The 26,204-nt window shown below is 42.5% G+C and overlaps 2 protein-coding genes across 4 annotated transcripts in view; one reads left to right on the top strand and one right to left on the bottom strand.

The window, feature by feature from the left end:
• The window catches only part of LOC117347961 (aminopeptidase N-like), a 197,137-nt gene extending 191,106 nt beyond the window's left edge, over nt 1-6,031 (bottom strand). For 2 of the 3 annotated variants that reach the window (XM_033919483.1, XM_033919485.1), the window contains exon 1: nt 5,678-6,031. The gene's annotated coding sequence lies outside the window, so the exon portion shown is untranslated. Of the gene's footprint in view, nt 1-5,395; nt 5,534-5,677 lie in introns of those variants that run through there. The other variant, XM_033919486.1, reaches the window with a different exon arrangement.
• Nucleotides 1-26,204, top strand: part of ZNF710 (zinc finger protein 710) — a 613,623-nt gene that overhangs the window by 308,856 nt on the left and 278,563 nt on the right. Inside the window, exon 5 of the mRNA XM_033919487.1 lies at nt 15,350-15,505. The gene's annotated coding sequence lies outside the window, so the exon portion shown is untranslated. The remainder of the gene's footprint in view (nt 1-15,349; nt 15,506-26,204) is intronic.

The following is a 26,204-nucleotide window of genomic DNA, read 5'->3' on the forward strand; positions in this document are numbered from 1 at the left end:
CCGTGGCGATCATGCCACGCCCCCTCGACTTCGGCAGTTCCTGGGTTGGCTATGGATAGCGGAGTTTAGGTGAAAAGCAGGAACAGGGCTAACTCCTGTTCGAGTGATGTCGGGTGGAGGAGGGAGGAGGCTTCCTCCTTCCTCTGCCTTGAAGTCACCGAAGAGGAACAGGAAAAAAAAATAAAAAATTTTTTTCCTTTTTTTTTCTTTCCTTCCCTCCTTCCTCCTCGGCGGCTCGCAGTGGGCTGAAAAAAAGCTGGGTCAGACTGGAAGATTGGTCTTTAGTAGCACTCGGATGGGCTGGGGAGAGCAGGGCGGATATCTCCTGTTCGAGGGGCGAAGGAAGGGGGGACTGTAAGAGGGCTGTAACGGCAGACCGGTGCCGAAGTGGCTGTTGGGGGGCGGGGCAAACTGCCGATCTCAGGCTCCTCCGGTGCAGTGAAGGGGGACGACTCGATCTCCCTTCCCCTTCACTGTGCTGGATCTTGAAGAGAGGTCCTATATGCAAAGCCCTTAAGAGGGCTGTAACGGCAGACTGGTGCTGAAGTGGCTGTTGGGGGGCGGGGCAAACCGCCGATCTCAGGCTCCTCCGGTGCAGTGAAGGGGGACGACTCGATCTCCCTTCCCCTTCACTGTGCTGGATCTATCTAAGCGTATAATATCTAAGCGTATAATATGAAGTGGATGTAAATTCTAATGTGCAGATAAGAACATAAGATTTGCCGCTGCTGGGTCAGACCAGTGGTCCATCGTGCCCAGCAATCCGCCGCATGGCAGCCCTTAGGTCAAAGACCAGTTCCCTATTTGAGTCTAGCCTTATTTGTGTATGTTCTGTTCCAGTAGGAACTTATCCAACCTTGTCTTGAATCCCTGAAGGGTTCTTTCCCCTATAACAGCCTCCAGAAGATTGTTCCAGATTTATACCATTCTCTGGGTAAAGAACTTCCTTACGTTTGTACGGAATCTATTCCCTCTTAACTTTAGCGAGTGCCCTCTCTTCACCTTGGAGAGGGTGAACAATCTCTTTCTCTACTAAGTCAATTCCCTTCAATGTCTTGAATGTTTTGATCATGTCCCCTCTGTCTCCTCTTTTCAAGGGAGAAAAGGCCCAGTTTCTCTAGCCTCTCAATGTACAGCAACTCCTCCAGTCTCTTAACCATTTTTGTCGCTTTTCTCTGGACCCTTTCGAGTAGTACTATGTCCTTTTTCATGTACAGCAACCAATGTTGGACGCAGTTTTCCAGGTGGGGGGGTACAATGGCATGATAACCTTTTCAGATCTGTTTGTGATCCCCTTCTTAATCATTCCTAGCATTCTGTTTGCCATTTTCGCCGCCGCCACGCATTGCACGAACGGTTTCATTAACTTGTCTACAAGTACTCCCAAGTCTTTTTCCTGGGGGCTCTCTCTGAGTAAAGCACCGGACATCCTGTAATCGTGCATATAATTTTTGTTACTTGCACTTATCCATGTTGAACCTCATTTGCCATTTCACGGCCCATTCCTCGAGTGTGTTTATGTCTCGTAGGTCTTCGCAATCCTTCTGTGTCCTCGTTACTCTGAAAAACTTTGTATCATCCGCAAATTTAATCACCTCACTCGTCGTGCCAATTTTTAGGTCATTTATAAATATGTTGAAGAGCACAGGCCCAAGCACCAAACCCTGTGGCACTCCACTCATGATGCTTTTCCAGTCCGAGTATTGTCCATTTACCCCCACTCTCTGTTTCCTATCCGCCAACCAGTTTTTAATCCTTGTGAGTATATCACCCTCGATTCCATGGCCTTCTGAAAATCTAGATATACAATGTCAACTGGGTCTCCCTTGTCTATCTGCCTATTCACTCCTTCGAACAAGTGCAGTAAGTTTGTCAAGCAAGATCTTCCTTTTCTGAAGCCATGCTGGCTGGTCCTCATCAGTTTGCGTCCGTTAAAGTGATCGATGATCTGGTCCTTTACTAGCGCCTCTACCATCTTTCCCAATACCGAAGTCAGACTCACTGTCTGTAGTTTCCTGGATCTCCCCTCGAACCTTTCTTGAAGATCGGCGTAACATTCACCACTTTCCAGTCTTCTGGAATCTTTCCTGATTTGATCGACAGATTGGCTATTAGTTGAAGCAGTTCAGCTATAAGCCCTTTCAGTTTCTTGATTACCCTCAAGTGGATACTGTCCGGTCCCGGGGATATATCGTTTTTAAGCCTATCAATCTGTCTGCATACCTCTTCTAGACTGACTGTCGACCCTGTCATTTTCCTGTCTTCTTTTCCTGTGTATAGCCTGTTGGCTTCTGGTATATTGGATATCCTCTTCGGTAAATACAGATGCAAAAAATGTGCTCAGTTTTTTGGTGATGGTTTTTCGGGAGTACCTTTAGTACTCCCTTTGTTCCATGGTCATCTAACGGCCCCACTGCTTCCTTCGCAGGTCGTTTCCCCTTAATGTATCGAAAGAACGGATTAAAATTTTTTGCCTCCTTGGCTATTTTATCCTCTTAGTCTCTTTTGGTCCCTCTTACCACCTTATGGCACTTGCTTTGATGTTGTTTGTGCTTTTACCAATTTTTTGTCCTTTTCCATTCCTTAAATAAAGTCTTCTTGTCTATGATCGCTTCCTTCGCTGTTACAGTGAGCCACACCGGTTCCTTGTTCTTTTTCCTCATGGAACCCTTGTTGATACACGGTATATATAGATTTTGCGCCTCAATGACTGTGTCCTTAAAAAGGGACCATGCTTGCTCTAGCTTATTTACAGTGCTTAGTCTCTTCTTCCTCACCATGACTCTCATCCTTTTGTAGTTCTGGATCAATTTTTTGTTCCTGTGTCTAGGTTGAAGTGGATCATGTTGTGATCACTGTTTCTCAGTGTCCCTTCTACTTCTAAACCTTGTGCCGGTCCTCGTAGTCCATTTTGAATTAAGTCCAGAATTGCATTTCCTCTCGTATTTTCCATGTGGAAGCGCTCACCTTCCCCCTCTGAGTACATTCCCATGTTCTCCCTGAATGTCTCAATATGAGCATCAAGGATATGGACCTTGAGAGACATCCTACAACCCATTTTATCATAATTCTTCACCAGATTCTCAACCAACTTCATGAAGTTTTCAGCAATGTGAACCACTGCAACATAGCTATTCCAAGCTGCTTTCTCCTTCCTAGTTAGCTTCTTGGGAAATTCCTTGCATGCCCAGGATCTTCTTTATCTATGGTCTGACAAAGATACCAGCTTTGATCTTTGCCTCAGACAAAATAGGGAAGATAGAAACATGATGGCAGATAAAGGTCAAATGGCCCATCTAGTCTGCTCATCCACAGTAACCATTATCTCTTTCTCTCTCCGGGAGATCCCACGTGCCTATCCCAGGCCCTTTTGAATTCAGACACAGTCTCTGTCTCCACCACCTCTTCCGGGAACTGTTCCACGCTTCTACCACCCTTTCTGCATAAAAGTATTCCAAAATAACCATAAGTCAAAAAAGTGTGGCTTATAGGTGTGTCTGCTGAGATGCAGGTTTCCGCCCACATGTGCTGTGGTAACAGCACTTCTGAAAAGCCCTTAACATCTGCCTTTTTGCAGGTGGTAAAGGCTCCTGTACTAACCTGGCAGTAAGAAGCATCACATGCTTTTACCGCAGCGCACCAGTACATTGTGGGGATGCATGCCCGCAACATGAACCTTCCTCTGCCCATCTCTGCCCACAGCCATGGTAAGCCTCAGCGCCTGAATTGCCACAACAGCAAGTGCAGTGACCCTATGGTATTGTTTGCTGCATGGCAAGACCGTACTGCACCTCAGTAAAAGGGCCTCTAAGTTTATTCATCTTGGAATCAATCTGGAATGTTCTGCAAAAAAGGTAAATTTCAAAATATCAATGTCCTGGTCACAAAAGCAACTTTTGAAGGGAATGATAGCCATTTTCTATATTTTTGTGGCATAGACAATTAAGAGAGAACACTTATTACCCAGGAGAGAAAATAAAATTTTGTTACCTAGTGTTATTGAAATGCCTAATCCGCGCACAACTTAGCCACAGGCACTTAGGCCTGGTTTTCACTGGCCTAAATGTTACCCCCCTCTTTTATGCACGCATAGCACGGGTTTTAGCGCCGACAGCAGCAGTAACTGCTCCAACGCTCATAGGAATTATATGAGCGTTGGAGCAGTTACCACCACTGCCGGCGCTAAAACCAACGCTATGTATTCGTAAAAGAGGGGGTTAGTTTCAAGTCTCAAGTTTATTAAAATTTGAAATACTGCTTATAAATTATCTAAGCGATTATACATGATTTAAAAAAAAACAACCCTAAAATTAAAAGGTAATCACAATAACAGAGACAGACAAACACGTTTGAAGGAAAAAAAGAGGAAAAGAAATACAATATTCAGTAAGAAAGAAAGACATTAAAAGGGAAACACATGGACCGGCGCTATACTTGATTCTATAAATTGCACCTAACTCCAGAGGCGGTTTATAGAATAGTGCTAAGTGCAGATTTTTTTTTTTAGCACTGATTTTTAGGCAATGAATATGAAATTTACTCCATAGCACATACCTATCATTTTATGGAGCCTTTGATGCAAGTAAGTGGAGTCTACCTCTAGGTAGAGAATGATATGGGGACAAATTTTTCCCCGTCCCCACGGGGACTCATTTTCCCATCCCATCCCTGCGAGTTCTTTTCCTGTCCCTGCCCCTGCCCCTGCCCCCTTTCTGCAAGCTCTGTCCTCATTTGCACAAGCAGAGTTTACAGGAATGGGGCAAGGACAGCGCCAAAACTCACGGGGACGGGACGGGGAAATTGAGTTCCTGCAGGGACAGGGACAAATTTGTCCCCGTGTCATTCTCTACCTTTAGATATCCCCTTATAAAACTGCCCCATTGGTTTTTCATGTTTATTTTTTTTCTAAGCATCTCCCCTCATTCCCCCAAAGCCTCTGGTCTCTGAAGTTTACAAACAACATCACACAGTGACTCTTGTTATTTTGCAGTAGGGACCCTATAACAAAAACCATCAACTAGACTGTGAGAACCTTATGATGCATAAAACAGAGCTGCTCCCTAGAATTAAGAGGAATCATTTACAGAGATACACAAATAACGACTTTGCAATCTACAGCTGACACAGGATGAGAAGGAATATTTTTTCTTTTAATGACCCTGCTTTACTCACCCAGTCATTTTGCCCTCTGCCAATAGCACTCCCTCTGTTTCCTGCTAATGTACATTTGGAAACTTTCAGTGATCAGAGCCAAAGCAATCTTCATAGTATGATATTGCTCTATTACAGATTCATTTTATCTAGCAGCAGAGGTAAAATGCTTTTCAGACCAAAGCATACAAAGGAAATTTATTTTCTGTCAGGATCATTATTTTTATAACCTTTTGTTACTCACATGAATCTTTGTTTGTGACACTCCATCCAGGCTACTTCGGAACCCAAAAAATATGGCTCAAACACACACCGTGCTGTGCCCAGGGAAGCTCACACACTGCAAACATGTTAAACTCCTTCATGCCTCGACTTTCGCTGCTCTGGTAGAGGGAGCCCTGTTTCTAGTGTTAGAAGCTTAAGCCCTTCTCTTTGCTCAGATGAACAGAAGCTCTTGTGTTCTTCCCCCCTAGCAGAGAATCTAAAACAAGGTGGATTTTTCTTTTTTTTTTTTTCCCCCACTCACCTTTTATTTTCTCATCTCACAGATTTCAGCATTGCTTAAACTTCAAGTCCAAGTCATCACAAGTTGTGGGCTGCGAATCTGGATCCTTAGTGAAAAGCATGCAAGTGCTGTCTTTCCTGCTTTAAAGTTTCTTTATCTACAGGAATAGCCCCTGGCATTCATGAAAACCCAAGTAATGGATGCAAGTGGCTGTGATTCTTATCCTTGTAATTACTCATAATTTCCCTCAGCCTCCACACATAGACACATGCGTGTGTGCGCACACACAGACATGCAGGATTGTTTTATCATCTCCAAATTAGCTGTACATTGGCTTTCTCCGTCTCTCTCTGTCTCCCTCTCTCTCTTTCTCTGTCCAAATTAGAAACAGAAGGAAGCTTTTCAAAGTAACTTGACCTACAGCTTCAACAGTGTGCTCTCCTAGCCTTAACCTCTTCAGTGCTAACAATGATACAGCTATAAGCAATTCTGATTTAGCAACTCTGAAGTGAATTGTAGGGGCTTCTTGCGCCATAATTGTCAAAACTTTAAATCTTACAAGAACATATGCTGTATGGTTTATTATAATCCCAGTGTTTATAGTGTTAAAAAAAGTGGGTAATGTTCAAAATATGGAGCCAGTTAACTAAGAAATTAGCTAGCTAGTACAGAGGATATGAAAAATGGTTTCCCATTGGGTAGCTATAGTGAGACTAAGGGATGCTGATTTAGCACGCGCTAATGGCTAAGACACCCATTATATTCCTATGGGCGTCTTAGCCATTAATGCATGCTAATCATTAGCATGTGCTAAATTGGTTATTTATTTATTGGGATTTGTTAACTGCCTTGATGAAGTGATTCACCCAAAGCGATGATCAGCAAGTTGTTTTTTTTTTTTTAAGTTCAAAGTGTTTTATTAATTTTTGGAAAACACAATACAAAGGAATAAAACAAACAGAAAAAATAATTGCAAAGTACATGGTCCAAGCACATAAAACATAAAATCAGGCACCCTGAGTATTCCCTACCTATCTCAGTGGGTTCACCGTCTAACTATGGTACCCAGGGCAACAGAGGGTTAAGTGACTTGCCCAGAGTCACAAGGAGCAGCACTGGGATTGAACCCACAACCTCAGGATGCTAGCCACGAGGCCATTCCTCACCACTCCTGGAGTTAGAACCCCTTGATAAATTCCCCCCTAAGTGGCCATATTTTGCCACTCAAAATTGGTCATTTGGAGAGGCAAGGTAAGGTCTTCTGTATAAACACACTAGACAGCTGCCTAGGGTGTGCATTCACATGCACAGAATATGGACGAGCTGCATCTTTACATATGTAGCTTACTACTACTACTAATTATTTCTATAGTGCTACCAGACGTACGCAGCGCTGTACAGAGTCACAAAGAGTAAGACTAGCTGACTGTAGCCCCTCCCACTCAGGGTGTCATCTGTTCCATCCCCCATCTCTCTTACAGTCCACAGCTAGGCCCTCCCCCCGCTGCCTCTGACTGGCTGTCTGTGGCCCCTTCCAAGCAAGCACTCAGGTGATAATCTAGACACCCAGCTCTCCACATCTTAATTAGGCACATTTTCAGCCATATATGCTAATATTCTATAAAGAAAAAGTTTCAAGTTTCAATTTATTTGATATACCATAAATACAACCACAATTAGTCTAAGCGGTTTACAATAATATATTATTAAAAGAAAATTAAAACAAAAATTAAAAAGACATAAGGGAGGCAAAAAACAAATGTTCAACCAACATACAAGCAAAAATGGGTACAAGGGGGATAAAGAAAGGGGAGGTTATAATAAAAACAAAAAGGATGGGGAAGAGAATGAGTGGAACAAAAGGGAAGAGAAGTCACAGTAAAATTCTGCCCAACAATTAAAGATATAAGCTAAGAAGTCAAGAACAAAGAGTGATCCATAGCATGAGTAAGGTAAGGAAAAAGGTCAAGAGCAAAAAGCCAAAGGAAAATAGTATGACTTCTAAACTGGCTTCAAATAGACACTTTCTTACTGCCTATATCTAGGTGTGCCCCCTTCTGGAATTACCCTCCGATTTGAAAGAGCCAGCCCGCTATTGGCAGCCAGTTAAGAGCAGAATTCAATTTAAAGTCACATATATGGTCCACAAGGGGAAAACTTTTCTGGACTAAATCATGCCATTCAAGTCACACGTTCCTTCTACAACTCAAGAACGACTGAGAGATGTAAACTGGCGCTTCCCTTTCCATGCCAAGTCTGAAGGAAATCACTCTTCGACTCCACCTATGAATTCCAAGGCCCCATGATTTGAAATTGCCTTCCGGCCTGCTTGCGACAGATCCCTTCCTATCTTCAATTCAGGAAGGCATTAAAAACACATCTGTTCTCACTATAGTACAGGACTTAAGCTCTAAACTGTGTGACTCATGATGTTCCTGGTTTGAATCCTTCTTAATCTTGTGTAAACCACAATGATTCCTAGTAGACTATTGCAGGGTATAAGAAACAATATGATATGTAAGCTGTACGCTTTGCAATTTCCTGGTCATGGTTCTTAAAGTTGCTCTTTATAGAAGTTTCTTACTCTATCAATAGGATAGTCTATTATCACCAAGAATGGCAATATTAACATAGGAATCGCTATGCTGGGACAGACTGAAGGTCCATCAAGCCCAGTATCCTGTCCAATAGTAGCCCAAGTACCTGGCAGAAATCCAAATAATTTCAGCTCTGGAATGTTGCTACTATGATGTCATAATACCTCATTCCACCAATGCCTAAGAGCCAACCTCTTCAATGATGTCACAATGCCTTGACTGTCCTATACTTAAGACCATAAGAATTGCCATACTGGGAAAGACCGAAGGTCCATCAAGCCCAGTATCCTGTTTCCAACAGTGGCTAACCCAGGTCCCAAGTACCTAGCTAGATCCCAAGTAGTAAAACGGATTTTATGCTGCTTATCGTAGGAATAAGCAGTGGATTTCCCCAAGCTATCTCAATGGCCTATACACTTCTCTTTTAGGAAACTATCCAAACCTTTTTTTAAACCCTGCAAAGCTAACTGATTTCACCACATTCTCCGGCAATGAATTCCAGAGTTTACTTATACGTTGTGAGAAGAAATATTTTCTCTGGTCTGTTTTAAATCTACTACTTAGTAGCTTCCTCACTTGCCCCCTAGTCCTAGTATTTTGGAAAGAGTAAACAATTGATTCACGTTTACCTTTCCACCCCAGTCAGTATTTTATAGACTTCTATCATATCCCCTCTGAGCCGTCTCTTCTCCAAGCTGAAGAGCTCTAACCACTCTAGCCTTTCATCATAGGGAAGTCATCCCATTCTTTTATAATTTTCATTGCCCTTCTCTGTACCTTTTCTAATTCCACAATATCTTTTTTTGAGATACAGCAACCAGAATTGTGCTCAGTATTTGAGGTGCAGACGTACCACTGGCCAAAGGCTCTATACGGGACCAATAAGCCTTTACAGGTACATCATTGAATACTTCACCTTTTATTCCCCACTAGTCTTTAAGGCCTTCCTTCCTGTTACCTCCCCCCTGTCCAGCAGCACCTCTTCCTTGCTCCCCATGTCCAGCATCCAGCTTCCTGGTCCGTTCGCGTCTGCCCTCCTCTTCAAAGCAGCCTGCTGAGGATCGTGGCCGGCTGAGCGAACCTCGCAGGCTGCTCTGCACGTCGGTAGCACGTTCCCTCTGACGCGATCCCGTGCATCAGAGGGAACATGCTACGGAGGTGCAGAGCGGCCTGCGAGGTTCGCTACAGCCAGCCGCGATCCTCAGAAGGCTGCTTTGAAGAGGAGCAGCGGTTGGTGAGTGAGGGCGGGAAGGGGTAGTCGCCGGTGTGTTCCCTGCCTCCATGTTCAAAAATGGAATTCGGCACGGAGGGACACAGCATGCTGTCAGGGAACACGCCATCCTAAGTGCACGTGCACGCTTAGGATTTTATTATAGAGGATGTTTGTGGAGACTTTGTCAATACATTAGTAATCTCTGGGATTATGGAAATTCTTCCTTTTTAGCTCCTTAATCCCTCTGCATACAAGTACCACAGTGTTTTCCTTGTCATGTCCACAGATATGGGGTACACTTCTGCTTCCACTTAAATCACACAATGAATTCTTTTGTACATCGCTCATGCAGTCATCTGCATGACAGTAAATTAAATTCATGCAGCTGGAGGTGACGAGGGGCTCGCTGGCGGACAGTTCAGACTGGCGCTTGCACTGAGGAATCGGAATGAAGTCCCACACAACACCTAGGAAACAGTAACGTACGTTTTGAACGCCGCGTTCACCAGCCAAGTGTCCCCTGAAGAAGGAGTTCACTACACGCCGAAACAGGGATCCTTGTTGGGACTATTTGTTTTGAATAAAGACTCAATCATTGGTTGAAAAGACACCTCCCTTGCCTTTTTGTTTGTCAGTAAATTCACCTACAAATTTTAAAATGTAAAAGAAATAAAGCAAAATATGTATTTAAAAACTCCTCAATGTGTCCGGATCATAACTGAGCTTAATTTGCAACAAATTCTCAATCCAGGAATATCTTAAATGATGCAGGGAAGGAAAGCTTATAAGGGCTACAATCAGATCCGTGCCAGTGACACCGCAAATACCTAATTATAGACCCAATAGGACTGGATAGTAATTGGGAAAAAAGCCTCCTAAGGACTGGGACATACAAGCTCCAGCTGCTGGAAATCATGCCCCTGACTCTACCTGCAGGCTCTGAATTTATGAGATGCGTTTGTTCCAGCTATGCTCTGACTTCAGAATGCAGGTTGAAAAGGTAACTACGAAAGCTAGAAGATTGCTAGGTTGCATAGGAAGAGGTATGGCCAGTAGGGAAAAGGAGGTCTTGATGCCCTTGTATAAGGCTCTGGTGAGACCTCATTTAGAATATTGTGTACAATTCTGGAGGCCGCACCTTCAAAAAGATATAAAAGGATGGAGTCGTTCCAGAGGAAGGCTACTAAAAATGGTGCGTGGTCTTCATCATAAGGCGTATGGGGACAGACTTAAAGATCTCAATCTGTATACTTTGGAGGAATGGCACTCACCAGCAGTGGGCTACCGCTCTAAGATCCAACAATTAAATTGTCACTACTTTCTTGATTTTAAGAGATGTTTAAATACCTACATGATGTAAATGCTCATGAATCACGTCTCTTTAATTTGAAAAGGAAAAACTGCAATGAGAGGGCATAGGATGAAGTTAAGAGGTGATAGGCTCAGGAGTAATACTTTTTTTACAGAAAGGGTGGTAGATGCATGGAACAGTCTCCCAGAAGAGGTGGTGGAGACAGAGACTGTGTCTGAATTCAAGAGGGCCTGGGATAGGCACGTGGGATCTCTCAGAGAGCGAAAGAGATAATGGTTACTGTGGATGGGCCATTTGGCCATTTCTATGTTTGTACCTAATGTCACCAGACATATTTGTGGATTCTTCATAGGACTTCTGCAAACTTCTTTTCTAATAAGAAAAATGTTTTTTTCATACATTTTTGTGTTTTTCATTTAATTTTCAGGTTTTATCATTTTTAAAATTTGTAAGAGAATTACCCCTTATGATGGCAACATGCCAAAACATGGCCATGCTGGAGGTTTTAATTATTTTGGTGGCCCTTCTTTTGTGGTTATTTGCTGATTTCTTGGCATTTGTTCTGTTGTTAAACCCCTCCGATATTCATACCACAGGAGGTCATCAGTGTGTTCACTGTCAATCCTGGAAATTCAGGGCCGGATTCTATAAACTGTGCCGGTATTGGTGGCCACCTGAGAAATGGCAACCGATTGCGTGTCAATCATGCATAGGCGCTATTCATAGAATAGCGTTTGTTTATTAAAAAACAAAGCAAGCGCCTAAGCCAGCATTTTAAGGGTCTACATTTAAAGTGCCGGTCTCGCACCTACAGAGGCACGCCTAAGGCAGGGCCACATTTTGGATTTGTAGGTACTTGGAGGGCCTGAAAAAAAATAGTTAATGTCTTAAAGAAATGACAATTTTGCATGAGGTAAAACTCTTTATAGTTTATAAATCTTTCCTTTTGGCTAAGTCAAATGGTGAGATCCTAGTAAGGACTGTAGCGGAACGTGACTTGGGGGTGATCATTAGCAAAGACATGAAGACTGCCAATCAAGTGGAGAAAGCTTCATCCAGGGCTAGACAAATCATGGGCTGTATCCGTAGAAATTTCATCAGCCGTAAGCCCGAGGTCATAATGCCGTTGTACAGATCCATAGTGAGACCCCATCTGGAATACTGTGTACAATGCTGGAGGCCGCATTATCAAAAAGATGTGCGGAGAGTTGAGTCGGTTCAGCGAATGGCCACCAGGATGGTCTCAGGTCTCAAGTATCTCCAGTATGAGGAACGACTGGGTAAGTTGCAGCTGTACTCACTCGAGGAACGCAGAGAGGGGAGACATGATTGAGACGTTCAAATATGTCACGGGCCGTATCGAGGTGGAAGAGGATCTCTTTTTCCTTAAAGGACCCACGGCAACAAGAGGGCATCCATTGAAAATCAGGGGTGGGAAATTTCATGGCGACACCAGAAAATATTTCTTCACCGAAAGGGTGGTTGATCGCTGGAATAATCTTCCACAACAGGTAATTGAGGCAAGCAGTGTGCCAGATTTTAAGAAAAGAGGGATTGGCATGTGGGATCTCTTCATAGAGGTAGTTAGGGGGTGGGCCATTAGTGTGGGCAGACTAGATGGGCCGTGGCCCTTTTCTGCCGTCATGTTCTATGTTTCTATTTATAGCTAAAGAGACATATGATCAAGAAACTGTTTTATTTTACTTTTGTGATTATGATAAACATACCGAGAGCCTCAAAATAGTACCTGGCAGGCCGTGAGTTTGAGACCACTGGCCTAAGGTCACTTCCGGTGCAAAACCACGCACCCGCCAGCCTTAGGCATCCTTATGCACTTCCGTAGGTATGAGACCAGCGTCATAGAAAAGCACCTTCAATAAAAAAAAAAAAAATGCCCCATGACTGGTTAGGTAGGTGGTGGTAGGGCATTTGCCGCTGCCTAACTGCAGTGTGTCGTTTACAGAATTTGAGCCTCAATGCTGGCACTGTAGCCAATATTCAGTGGCTAGCCTGCTAAGTCTCAATGGCCAAAGATAGAGCAGCCTAAAATGGTGATCTCTCTGGCCACTGGACTTAGCCAGCGAGCTGATGAATATTGGTGGTGACTCGCACAACATAGCTGATCGGCAGCCAATGAGCTGAGCCAGATATGTGGCAGGAGATAACCACCCTTCTCAAGCTGAATATCACCAGATAGTTGGCCGTGTGCGATTTAGCCGGTTGGGAGCAAAATAGTGCTGACTATCATGCCCTTTGTGTTTTAGATGCAGCCCTTCTCCACACTTCCCCCTTTTTTACAAAACCGCGCAAGAGATTTTTAGCGTTGGCCAGCACACTGAATGCTCTGTCTGTACTGCTCTGATGTAGAGCAGCGCAGAGCATGGGGTTTATTTATGTTTTTTTTCTGCTTTCTGCTGCCACCACTATTTTTGCTCATCTGTTGTGTTGCTGGTGGATTCCCTCTTTTTGTACTGGTATCTTTGTTCTAGCAAAACTTCAGTTTATCTGTTTACAGTGCTGATAAAATGCTTTGAAGCAAACGCATGACATGGAATTAAGTAGTTGTCTTAGAAACATGCAGCCATTTCCTATCCCCCAGATGTATTTGTGGATCAAATGGCCTTGAAGAAAAAATATATTCATCTCTGGCTGTACTCTTCAGTACAACGTACTGGGGAGTGATGAAGTGACCTGGAACATTATAGCAAATAGAAAATAAAGGCAGTGTACCTTCCTGAGTTTCTGGGAAACAAGACTTAGGCATGGCACAATGAAGGCAAAGAAAGGAGAAGAGAAGGTGAAAACAGTTAAAGGGAACAGATTTTAAAAGAACAAGAGTGGCAGGAAAAAGAAAAGATGGAGATGAAGCAAAGAAAGGCAGAAACACAAAAAAATAGAGAAGATATGCAGAGATGTCGCCCTCTGTTCTCTTTTTACTTTGGAGTATATAGAGAAATGAAACAGGTCTCCAAACCTAGAACTGAAGTAGGAAAGAAGATTACCAATTTGCTCCTGCATCTCAAATTACTTGGCTCCTAATATGTTGACACAGTGTGCTAGGTTTGCCACCTCCTACTCTTCCGGCTAGGGTTGGCCACAGCTGTATACACGCTTTCTCAAACAATGCAAGTTCATGCCAAGCAAGCAGACTCACTGATGGAATTATATCAAAGGGAGCTGAGCTTCCACATAGACAGTCTTACACACGATAGAGAGAAGGAGCATTCTGAATAATAACAATAAAGAGCAGTAGGTTTTTCCCTATGTCCATTAATTTAATTTCATCATAAATGAATACAAAGAATTTCAGAGCTATAAAAGAGAAATAATTGCAAGAAACAACCCAGAGTAATTTGAAGTTAATTTGCCACTGTAGCTGAAAAAAGTGTTATTTTAGTTTATTTTGTTAGTCTGCAAATTGGCACTTTGCAAAACTAAAATAACACTTTCAGCTACAGATTTAGGAAGTTGGTTGGGCTGAGAACTTTTCAGCACCCTCTTCATAATCTCCGCTACCCAGATAACTTTGATCTCCACCCCTGAACTGCTCCAACACTACCCAGATCACTGCTTCCTGGATAAATGTTTTTGAATGTCGACCCTGTTGTTTCTTTACAGTATCCTCAGTTTGTCTGTCAATAATTTATCAGCAGGGAGCCTAAACTGAAGCATAATGGATCCTTATTCATGGTTGCCCTGCTAATTCATCCCCAGTTGTACAAAAAGTGGGTGTTTAGTATAAGTTTGAAATGGATAAGCAGTAGCACTAATGCCCAGGCATCAAACTATGCAACTACAGTCAAACCATGGTTTGCGAGCATAATTCATTCCAGAAGCATGCTTGTACACTTCCCCCTCCGAATCCGTGGTTTCAGCATCCGCGGATTCGGTTATTCACAATTTATTTTTTAGGGGGGGAAAAAGCTTCGTTTTAGACCTTCCCCGCCTCCTTCCCGCCTTCCCCCCGGCATCCCGACCTTACCTGGTGGTCTTGTGGGCTTTCAGGGCAGGAGTGATCTTCCTATGCTCCTGCCCCGTGCAGATTGCCAATAGGAAATGGCTGCCATGAGCTCTCGTCGTAGTCTCGAGAGACTAGGGAAGCTGATGGCAGCCATTTCCTATTGGCGATCTGCACAGGGCAGGAGCATAGGAAGATCACTCCTGCCCTGAAAGCCCACTAGACCACCAGGTAGGGCCGGCACAGACCATTCAGTTGAAGATGGGCTGAGATGGTTTAGATGAGCTGGAGTGAGCTTTGACAGAGACTCCAGTAAATGGAACCTATCCCCAGTACCGGGCAGAGCTCTGGGTTTCTGGCCCAGAAATATCTAAGTAAAAGAACAATTTCAATTAAATCATTAAATTATAGTGAGTGTACTGTATATTTGGGCAGACTGGATGAACCATTCGGGTCTTTATCTGCCATCATTTACTATGTTACTATGCACTTCCTATTCACTGCCTGAGAGCACAAGCTCAGAGGCTATTCTATAATTTGCCTATTGCAGATGATTAATATTAAGACAGCTTTAGCTCCCTAATGAACATTTTTGTGTCTGATGTTAATATAGCTCTTTGTGAAGCAGCAGCAACACTGGTTTTCATGCCGGCCGAGTGAAGAGGAAGTGTAAGAATAACAATGAGATGGTTCTAAATGAATGGAGGTAGCTGGAATAACGAAACGCTGGCCATCATCAGTGTGAACCGATCCTCAGCATTTAAGATAAGTACGTAAATTGAAGACTTCTTTTTTTCTGCTATAGCACACTATAATTTTTGCCGAGATGCACATTTCTTGTTGGTGAAATTGCTATAGAGTTATTGCATTGCACAAGGCATTAGGCTTAGTCTGTTTTGAGGAGGGTTTTGCCGCTAATGAGGTTTCTTTTACCCCATTCAGTTATCCACCAGCCCAATGGTGGGATTCTGAGGCTTTTACCTCTTTAGATTAATTCCATTTATGCCATTTTCATTGTTTTGAACTCAGTGCATTTTTTCCAAAGCAAAATGTGTGTCTAAATGATCTACACAGCAGCCAATATTACACACACCTGTAGCTTCATTGAAGTCTAATGTACTTTGTTACAACAAGTGAAGTATTTCAGGTTTATGTAGATTCTTTTGCAGACTAGGAGGGTGTTTGCTGTTAATATAGTTGTACCGTAAAACAACAAATAGTAACCAATGCTTTTCATGAAAATTAAATAATACAGCAAATAAAACATAAAAACTGAGAAGGAGTATAAGAGGCAGCCAAATATTTACTGTTGAATGCATGCCACTTGCCAACAGTCAAAAATATTGCAATACTGTACTGCAACTTACAACTTAAGCCTCAGTTTGGCAGCTTTTTAAACCCTTTACCCTATTGTTATTACTACTACTATTACTATTAATTATTTCTATAGCGCTACCAGACACACACAGCACCGTACAGAGTCACAAAGAGTAAGAAACAGTCCCTGCTCAAAAGAGCTTACAATCTAAACAGCCCTCCGTGTTCTTCTTTTTTGTATAAATTTATAGTTCTACCCCTACATCCCTGAGATTCAAGTAAGTCATAGTCGATGTCCCTTTCCCCCAATTTTTATTATGTAGTCGCTTAGAAATTCTTAATAAGTATTGTATCAAATTTTTAATACAACTTGGAAACTTAGAGTTGGGGGTAACAATGAATAAAGCCCACTCTCAAAACCATGTCTTATATTTCATCTTCTAAATACAAATTACAAGATATTAAATGCTCATAAGAACAGCCACACTGGATAAGAGCAAAAGTTAATCTACCAATGTATTGCTTCTTAAGGATTAGTGACAGTTGAAAGGGATTGGTACCTGATGTTTAAAGCAAATCAGGCACTCCTGTTAAAGAACACTCGAGGATATCTACTAATATCCTTGTGTAATAAGACTTGAAGATATGCACTTTGCAAATTAAGGATGAAGAATAGGACTGCTCCTCACAGTTAGTAAGAACCTTCCACTACCCCTGCCTTGTTTGCTTCCCTTAAGTCCACAAACAGATGAACATATCCTGTATATTTCTGAAGCCCCATTGGCAAAACCTACAGAAGAATCATTACCTTCAATGATGTCATTTTGCACTAGATTTTTAAGTTCCTATGAGACAGCTTCCCTCACAGCAAAGGGTAGCTAACAGAGTTTTCTGTTTTTACACAACACGGTGATGGTTTTGCACTAAATGCATCCATTCAAGTATTAAGCACATAAGCATTGCCTCTGCCGAGTCAGACCATAGGTCCATCATGCCAAGCAGTCCGCTCCCATGGCGGCCCCCCAGGTCAATGACCTGTATTGTTCTAGTACACTAAAGCATTTTGTGCTGTATAGTAACCCTCTAATTGTACCCCTGGATCCCCTTTTCCTTCAGGAACTCATCCAGTCCCTTTTTGAAACCCAAAGTCATACTCTGCTTTACCACCTCCTCTGGAAGCGCGTTCCAGGTATCCACCACCCTCTGAATGAAGAAGAACTTCCTAGCATTTGTTCTGAACCTATCTCCCTTCAATTTTTTTGAGTGCCCTCGAGTTTTTGTTGCCCCCGCCAGTTTGAAGAACCTGTCCCTCTCTACCTTCGCTATACCCTTCATGATCTTATAAGTTTTTATCATATCCCCTCTAAGTCTCCGCTTTTCCAGGGAAAAGAGCCCCAGCTTCTCCAGCCTCTCAGCATATGAGAGGTTTTCCATGCCCTTTGTCATTTTTGTTGCTCTTCTGTGGACCCTCTCGAGTATCGCCATATCATTCTTAAGGTATGGCGACCAGTACTGAACGCAGTACTCCAGATGCGGTCGCACCATTGCCCTATACAGGATGAACTGAGGTAATATTTCTCTTATGCAATACAACATGGTTTCTCTTGAGAATGGAAGTTCCCTCTTGCATAAAATAGAACCTAGTTATTGCACAACTTACCTCAAATTTCAGTTTTAGTTACATCTGATATACAGTACAGTAAGTGGAAAAGTAGCCTAGTGATTAGAGTACTGACTTGGAAATCCCACTTTTGTTCCTTGTGATGTTGGGCAAGTCCCTTAACCCTCCATTGTCTCAGGTATAATCTTAGATTGTGAATTAGACAGGAAATACTGTCTAATTCACAATCTGTACTGAGTATACCTGATCTTGAGCTGCTATTGAAAAAGGTATGTGCAAAATCCAAGTGTAAAAAGAGTGCAGCTAACTGCAGCATTTACACAAGTAACTTGCATCATTCTGTAAGCTGCCTGCATGAATTCTGGCCACCCCCATACCCTCTTCTACAAAATTACTAAATAGAAGTTAGGCTACTGCTATTTAGGCAGCTATGTGTAAACTTACCCCATCTGAAAGGCAGTATTCTATAAGGAGAAATTAGGTTTTTATCTGCTAATTTTTTTATTTTAGTCTCTCCAGACCGGCACAGTTTACTGATGGGTAATAGCTCACCATGACCAGCAGGTGGAGACTGAAACAAGCTTTTGGCTGTAGTACAAGTAGCTGTGCAGTCCCTAATACATTCAGTCTGTTCTCAGTCTCCAGCAGGTGCTGGTAAGCTGTTGCAGTCTTCCCTGGTTTAGTGTAGGGCTGTTGGAAGTTGGCTTCTTGTCCCCGTTTGGTGGGGGCCCTCTTGGGAGTCTGTCTGACCTTGGGGGTGTCACACTCAAAAGGTCAAGTCCCTTCCCCCCATTTCCTCCACCTCCCCAAGATTTTTCTAGAGGTGCCTCAGCTGTAAGCCTTGCCACCGATACCAGCAAGTCCATGGCCCAACAAATGCTCGCACCAAGTGCATACAGGACAATGGCACTTTTTGTGTTTTGGAGGGTTACAAAGTAACCCTCTTTTTTGAGAGGGGAGGGGAGACACCCCCCCCTCCCCACTATACTTAAAATATTCAGTTGGTTTAAATGAGAATTTAATCCTCATCTAAACCTTACCCTAACACTAGCGCAATTGATGAGCTGCCATTGTCCTGGGTGCACTTGTCGGTAGAGTCAGTGGAGTTTGTTCTGGAAAGAAAAAAAAAATTCCCGAGGCAGTGCCAGTCTGAAGGGAAGCCTTCAATTGCTGTTAATCGATTTTTATTGCTAACTGGCACTTTTCTTTTAGCTGACTCGCATTTTGCACAATGAGCACTTTTAAAGGGTAAAAGTGCTCATTGTGCTCCAAATGTAAAGTCGATGTGTCCAGCCTGTGTTTGCAGTGTGCTGGCTGCTGCGAAGGGGAATCCTCATTGGCTTTGGGTGCCGGCGTCCAGGGATCCCCTTCGCAAGTGCCTCGCATGCTGTCAGCAGGCAGTACGGTAGCCCGGCCTTCCCTCGCCACCCACACAGGACACTGAAGAAATGTAAGCATGCAAACAGCACAAATTTAGGCAACCTGTTAAAGAATGGGAGGGGGAAGGGGGATTAGCCACTGTTTCCTATGGCAACACCTTGTGGTGATAAAGTAACATGCAAAGTATGACATGGTGCCGATTAAAGCCAGTTGAAGCAATTAAGTTAGGCACTAGTGGGCACGATCAAGGTGCCTACCACTGCCATTTGTAGAACATGGCCCTCTATGCTTAAGCACCAGCAAATATGCTAATATATGTAAGACACACTTTCCTTAATGAACGTATCGGTGATTGCCTGAAAGACACGGCAAGTTGATGCGAGGTCTGTTAATGCACGGAAGCTGCCAGGAAATGTTTAATGAGACGAAGCTCATGAAAGTGAACCGCTTAGAGCTCCCATTGGGTGAAGATAAGTACATTTTCTTGAAAAGTCTTGCTCACATCAGTATAAGATGTTTGTTTAATGTCAAGCAGCATTTGTGAGTAAATTTGAACCAATGATGATATTCATACCTCAGTAAAAACACCAGCAAAATACGGGTGTTTGAGGTTCATTGCTCATATGGTTGATAAAGATAAGACTGTTTTCTTATATCTAGTCTCAGAGTTGTGTTTGGCATTGTTGGTGAGCAAGATTATTGGTTTCACACTATGAGATTTGAGACATTACACTTATACAAATAGGCACCAAATATTACTACTTCTACATATATATATATACACACACACACATACATACAATTTCCAGGTTGCAATTTACATAGTTACAGTAAAAGTTTTTTCCAATTCAAGTTTTATCTAACTCGACACATATTTAGGATCTAATACTAATATGTATAATATACAGTTTACAGATTGCAATTTAGCATAGTTACAGTGCATAGAGTGTATACTGTATATATAGATAAAATTTGTACTGTAACTATGACAACTTGCAACCTGTAAACTGTATATTATGTATCTTAGCCTGAAACCCATTCTGAGCTCTTTGGGGAGGACAGGATAGAAAGCAAACAAAATAAATATATATATAATGTAGCTTTGGATACAGTTATCTTACTCTTTCAGCCATATGGACCTATAGTTGCAGCCTTTGAGGCTCCCCTTCTGTTACCTCCACCCTACTCACCACCACAACTGCAACCACCAATGAGGGGAGATAGCACAGTTACAGGTGTTATCCAGGGACAGCAGGCAGCTATTCTCATATATGGGTGACATCATCCGATGACGCCTCACAAGCAGACTTGCTTGAAGAAACTAGAAGTTTTGAGTGGCCCACACCACGCATGCGCGAGTGCCTTCCCGCCCAGTGCACAGGGCGCATCTCCTCAGTTCAGATAACTAGCAGAGAAGCCAACCAGGGGAGGTGGGTGGGTTGTGAGAATAGCTGCCTGCTGTCCCTGGATAACACCTGTTACGGTAAGTAACTGTGCTTTATCCCAGGACAAGCAGGCAGCCTATTCTCACATGAGGGTGACCTCTAAGCTAACCAGAATGGGATGGTGGGAGTGTTGGCAATTTAGGAGAATAAATTTTGTAATACTGTTTGGTCAAACTGTCCATCCCGTCTGGAGAAAGTATCCAGACAATAGTGAGAAGTGAAAGTATGAACCGAGGACCAAGTAGCAGCCTTACAAATTTCCTCAATAGGTGTAGATCTGAAGAAAGCTACTGAACCTGCCATAGCTCGAACCTTATGGGCTGTGACTTTACTGTGAAGGGGTAATCCAGCCTGGGCATAGCAGAATGAGATACAAGCCGCCATCCAGTTGGAGATGGTACGCTTAGAAATAGGATGTCCCAACTTATTTGGATCGAAGGAGACAAAAAGTTGAGGAGCAGTTCTGTGTGGTTTGGTGCATTCCAAGTAGAAGGCCAAAGCACGTTTACAGTCCAGAGTATGAAGAGCAACTTCTCCAGGGTGAGAATGAGGCTTTGGAAAGAACACTGGAAGAACAATGGATTGGTTGAGATGAAATTCCGAGAGCACTTTAGGGAGGAATTTAGGATGATTACGAAGAACTACTTTGTCATGATGGAACACTGTGAACGGTGGGTCAGCAACTAAAGCTTGCACATGAGTGGCAAAACGGGTCCCCGTCGGGCTTATCAGTACTCTGCACACTTTAAGTAAGGTTTTGCTGTTTCTAAATAAGAGAAAAAGCAACAAAATAATGAATGTATGATATTTTAGAGATTATACACAAATAAGGAGATGGAGGCAATTTAGTCAGTGATGGAAACTATAAAACCTTTATGACTTGGTATTGGATTAAAATATCCTCATCCAATTAGGTTTCCGAGACCATTCCTCTTCACTATATCTCTTTTGAAGTACCCTTCAGTGGGACTGGTTTTGTATTTAGGACCTGATACTTACCCCACGTTTATGAAGTTGGATCAACTTTTTATGGGAACTCCGGCTTCTCACAACAGATTGGCGGTGTGGTATGCCATGGGTTGAGAGAGGCACACCGTTTCGTCTTTCTCCGCTTTGGTGACTTTTTGGGGGGGATGCTCTGGGAGAGGAGGTCTCAGAAGGTGATCTTGCCCTTAGCTTTACCTTGGCGGCTTCCCAAAGCCCTAATGCAGGCCTTCAGGAGCTTCAATACAAACTTCTTCATGATACTTATATTAGCAGATGCCGGGGTAAGCAGACGGGACTGTGGGATGACGATAGTTGCCTTAAGTGTAAAACTGGCAGGGGAACTCTCCTACATCATTTTCTGGAATGCCGTATCTTGGCATCCTTCTGGAATGGGGTATTTTGGGCACTGGGAACAGTGGTAGGAGATCCCTGTGAATGGTCTTATCGGATTCTTTTGTTGGGTCTTCCTTCTAAATTGGAACAGCATGGCTACAACAAAGCTGAACGCCGCTTCCTCACAGTAGGCACCCTTCAGGTTAAGAGAACCATTTTACAGATGTGGATGACCGAGGAGCCCCCCAGTTTTGCAACTCTGGACTAACACCATGCTTGAAATGGCGACCTGGAACTGTCTCCATTGTTCGCAGGGGAGCCGGTCACTTACTGCTTATGCTTCTCTTTGGAAGTGGTTTCAGACTCTGTATACTGCTCACTCCATAGTTCCTGAGGGGGGAGGAGAAGGGGGAAGGGGGGTTGGGGGCAAGAGGGGTACATGTGAAAACCTGTCACACTTGCAACAAGTCCTCATGCTTTGTACTGCTTTTGTTTGCACTGGTGTTTTGACCTCTTTTAACCATGTATTTGTTGCTGTGTATTTGCACTGGTTGTAGTTATTTGCACCTTGTTTCAAGTTGACTTAAATAAAGTTTATTGTTCAAAATATTTTTATTGGTTTTTAATAAAGTATATACATATATGGAACAGTGATAACAGAAGAAAATCTCATTGTGCATAAATAAAACATTCGCAAGGTATGAAGTGTACATGAAAGAAATATAATCACATTATAATGTACAAAGGCATTAGGGAAGATTAACAATTAGAATTCAGAGGTTTATGCTAAAGGTATAATCTAAGTGGTTAAGTCACAGTAACGGATGATGGGTGACCAAATGAGATCAAATTTCTGTGTTTGATTGTTCTTTTCGGCTAATACCTTTTCATATTTCCCTGTTAAACAGACAGAGTTCCACCAATGCGTGGAAATTAACTTTCGATAGATATTTCCAATTATAAAGAACATTTTGAATGGCCGTGGCCATAAGTATAGTAAACAATTTAACAGAGTGATTATCTAACTGTTTGTGTAAACCTTGAGACATACATATTATTATGGAGAGTGAGAGTGGTTCAGTAATGTCCAGTATATTAGATATGGTGGACCAAACCTTAAACCAATAATCCGTGAGCAATGTGCAGGAGTAAAGAAGATGTGATAAGGAACCAGGCTGTGATTTACATGACCAGCAATTTGGTGACATAGATGCGTCAATTTTATGAGATAAAAGAGGAGTCCATGTGGCTTTATGTAATAAGAAAAATATAGATTGAAGTAAGGACGCTGATCTAATGGATTTGAAAAATATAAGGCATACAGTTGGCCAGTCAATGGCATCAGAAGGTAGGTCCAATTCTTGAATCCATTTCGACTCGGTAGGGCTACGGTCATCAGAATGTAATTTCTGAATCAGTTTGTACCACAACGAAGCTTTACCATCAAGTGCCGCCAATGAGTTGGTATGTGAAATGAGACTAGGAACTGCTTGTGAGGAGAGTACGTTTGGGAGTGAGCTCCGTATGCAGTGACGTAATTGCCACCATGCGAAGTATCGGTTTAGAGGCAAATGGAATTTGTCAGCCAGTTCTGAAAAAGGTAGCCATCTATTATGACTCAGTAAGTCTTGGATGTAATAGATACCGGCCTTCTGCCAAATTGACCATGATATGATTTTATCTTGAATTTGTAGTCTGTTGTTATTCCATAGGGGTATTAAACTAGAGGCCGACCATGGTATAGGCAGGGCATTATCAATAGAGGTCAGAACTTCTTTCAACGAAGCCAAAATAGGATTTTTACGTTCGGATTTTGATAAGGTGAGGCAGGCAATACATTGTATCTTAGTCCGTCCATATGTGGCCCATTCTAGTTTAGCCCATGCAGGAACTTGACATTCAAGAGGGGAGAAGGAAGATCGTGACCATTGTTGAATGATAAAGGCTTGGTGATATTGTAAAAAGCATGGAAAGTTGACTCCACCTCTGGCTCTACTCGCTTTCAACTTCGATAGGGCAATTCGAGGGTGTTTCTTTCTCCATAAAAATTGGGAGAGTAATGAGTCTATTTGCTTATATATTTGTTTAGGAAGGAGAAATGGGATCATACTAAGAACATAGATTATTTTGGGCGCCACAACCATTCGTATTGATTCAAGTCTTCCCCACCACAATAGAGTAAGTGGAGACCATTTTTGTGATAAGTATTTGACATTTTCCAGTAAATAATCAGCATTGAGGTGACTAGTTTCATCAATAGTTGGTCCAAATAATACCCCTAAATATTTCATTTTTGTGTCTGACCACTCAAAACCAAGTTGTTGATATTCATATTTAGTGTCTGGACAATTAAGGGGCATGATTGTGGATTTATTTTTGTTAAGTTTGTATCCGGACTCTATGGAATATTTTTCGATCGTGGACAGCAGCGGAGGTAGAGAAGAGGGTGAAATATATAACAATATATCATCTGCATACGCTGAAACTTTTATTTCTTGGTTTAGGTGTCGGAAACCATGAATGTGAGAGTTGTGTCGTATGGCAATGAGTAAAGGTTTAAGAGCAAGGTCAAACAGAAGTGGAGAAAGAGGGCAGCCCTGTCTCGTTCCTCTGCTAGGGTTAAAGGCGGAGGACAATTTACCATTTATGAATGTCTTAGTAGAGGGAGATGTGTATAATAATCTAACTTTTCGAATGAAATTAGGCGAAAAACCAAACCATTGCATTACATGAAAAAGAAAAGACCATTCCACCCTGTCAAATGCCTTCTCGGCATCCAGGCCCACAGCTAATATTTGCTGATCTGAAGAAGAATAGTTGTTTGATAGCAAGGAAATAATGGTTGAGAAAGTATGAATATTGTTTGAGGAGTGACGGCCATTGATGAATCCACATTGATCCGGGTCTATGAGTTCAGGGAATATCGTTTGGATTCTACTTGCAAGAAGTTTAGCATAAAGCTTAGCGTCTACGTTTATTAGGGAAAGGGGTCGATAATTAGTAATCTGAGTTGGGTCTTTACCAGGTTTCGGCAAAACTATTATATTTGCTTCAGTAAATGAGCCAGATGGGTGTCCATCTGACTTAAATAAAGTTTAAAAAAAAAACAATAGCTGACACGGTAAAACAGGGAGACAAGACATTTTTTAGATATATTAGAAGCTGATAAACAAAAGGCCAAATTCATGGCTGAAGCACCGGGAGCAGGACCGCACAAGACAAACATGACTAGGGATGGAGGAGTAATAGACCCTGATCGATTTTCAGAGGGTTGTGTTCGTGAGGAGCTAGCTAAAATAAAGGTAGACAAAGTGATGGGGCCAGATGGTGTACATCCAAGGGGACTGAAGAAACTTAGGGAAGTTCTGGTAGCGCCAATGACTGACCTTTTCAATGTGTCTCTAGAGTCGGGAGTGGTACCGGAGGACTGGAGAAGGGTGGATGTGGATCCTCTCCACAAAAGTGGAAGTATGGAAGAAGTAGGGAATTACAGTCCGATAAGTCTGACTTCTGTGGTAAGCAAATTAATGGAAATACTTTTAAAACAGAGAATGGTCAAGTTTCTGTAATCCTGTGGATTACAGGACTGGAGGCAACATGTATTCACTAGAGGTAGGTCTTGTCAGACAAATATGATCAATTTATTTGACTCGGTAACCAGAGAATTGGATAGAGGATATGCGCTAGATGTGGTGTATTTAGACTTTAGCAAAGTCTTTGACAGTGTTCTACACAGACATCTGATAAATAAACCGAGTGCCCTCGGGATGGGTCCCAAAGTGGCGGGCTGGGTCAGGAACTGGTTGAGTGGAAGGCGACAGGTAGTGATCAATGAAGATCACTCTGAGGAAAGGGATGTTACCAGAGGTGTGCCTCAAGGTTCTGTTCTTGGGCCTGTTCTTTTTAATATTTTTACAGTTTAGGGGGTGAAGAACTTATGTGTACGACAGAAGAGCGGGACTTGGGTGTGATTGTATGTGATGATCTTAAGGTAACCAAACAGGTTGAAAAGGTGATGGCGAAAGCTAGAAGAATGCTAGGTTGTATAGGGAGAGGTATGGCCAGTAGGAAAAAGGAGGTATTGATGCTTCTGTATAAGACTGGTGAGACCTCATTTAAAATATTGTATATAATTCTGGAGGCCACACCTTCAAAAAGATATAAAAAGGATGAAGTCGGTCCAGAGGAAGGCAACTAAAATGGTGTGTGGTCTTCGTGATAAAGGCGTATGGGGACAGACTTAAATATCTCAATCTGTTTACTTTGGAGGAAAGGCGGGAGAGGGGAGATATGATAGAGATGTTTCAATGCCTATGTAATATAAATGTGCATGAGTCGAGTCTCTTTCATTTGAAAGGAAGCTCTGGAATGAGAGGGCATAGGAT

Source organism: Geotrypetes seraphini, chromosome 14 (genome assembly GCF_902459505.1).
Source record: "Geotrypetes seraphini chromosome 14, aGeoSer1.1, whole genome shotgun sequence".
NCBI classification, from domain to species: Eukaryota; Metazoa; Chordata; class Amphibia; order Gymnophiona; family Dermophiidae; genus Geotrypetes; species Geotrypetes seraphini.